The sequence below is a fragment of the Nicotiana attenuata genome, chromosome 11, assembly GCF_001879085.1.
Source record: "Nicotiana attenuata strain UT chromosome 11, NIATTr2, whole genome shotgun sequence".
In the NCBI taxonomy this organism is placed as follows: domain Eukaryota; kingdom Viridiplantae; phylum Streptophyta; class Magnoliopsida; order Solanales; family Solanaceae; genus Nicotiana; species Nicotiana attenuata.
Window position 1 is genome coordinate 53,247,377 of NC_031999.1, and position 749 is coordinate 53,248,125.

Sequence of the window (749 nt, forward strand, 5' to 3'; positions counted from 1 at the left end):
AGGGTGGTTGGATGTCATCATAAAGATGCCCTTGCCTAGAATATCTAAAGAACTTGAGACAGTAAAAGGGTAAAGTTAAAAAAAAGAGAGAGAGATTTTGACAGTTTTTGACTAAAAGTTGATTTTTTTTTTTTTCCTATTAGTGGATTAAAATGTAAGTTATATTCATTCACATCGTAAAGATTTTTACACTTTCGGTGAACTTTACATCTTGTTTTGGATGATTGTTATATATCGTTTCATAATATAGTATTGTATTGTACTATATCATTTTGATCTAACAGGGTTTGGATAGATTGTATTGTTTGTCGTCGTTTCATGAGTCATACATCAGTAATATGAAAAATAAAATTATAATACTATAAAGAAAAAGTAAGTTACAAGGTAGAATTATTATATAAAAAAGTAGGGTAAATGATAAAATAGGATTACTTAATAATACATAAGGGCAAGATGAGAGAAAATGATAAGATAATCAGGCGATCACACCAAATCGATCGTTCCATAAAGTGATTTTTTTCGCTGTTACGTAACGACGAATTTAACGGTATGATATAATAAAATTTAAGTAATAATCAAAATAAATATTATATTTAAAGTAACAATACGATACAATACATCAGGTAACAACCGTCCAAACAAGCTGTTAATATATGAATGTAGGTCGCTAACTATTTTTAGAGGTTACCGATTAATTTTATTATAAAATATACATATAATTATCTTATAAGTGATCTGATCATAAGTAG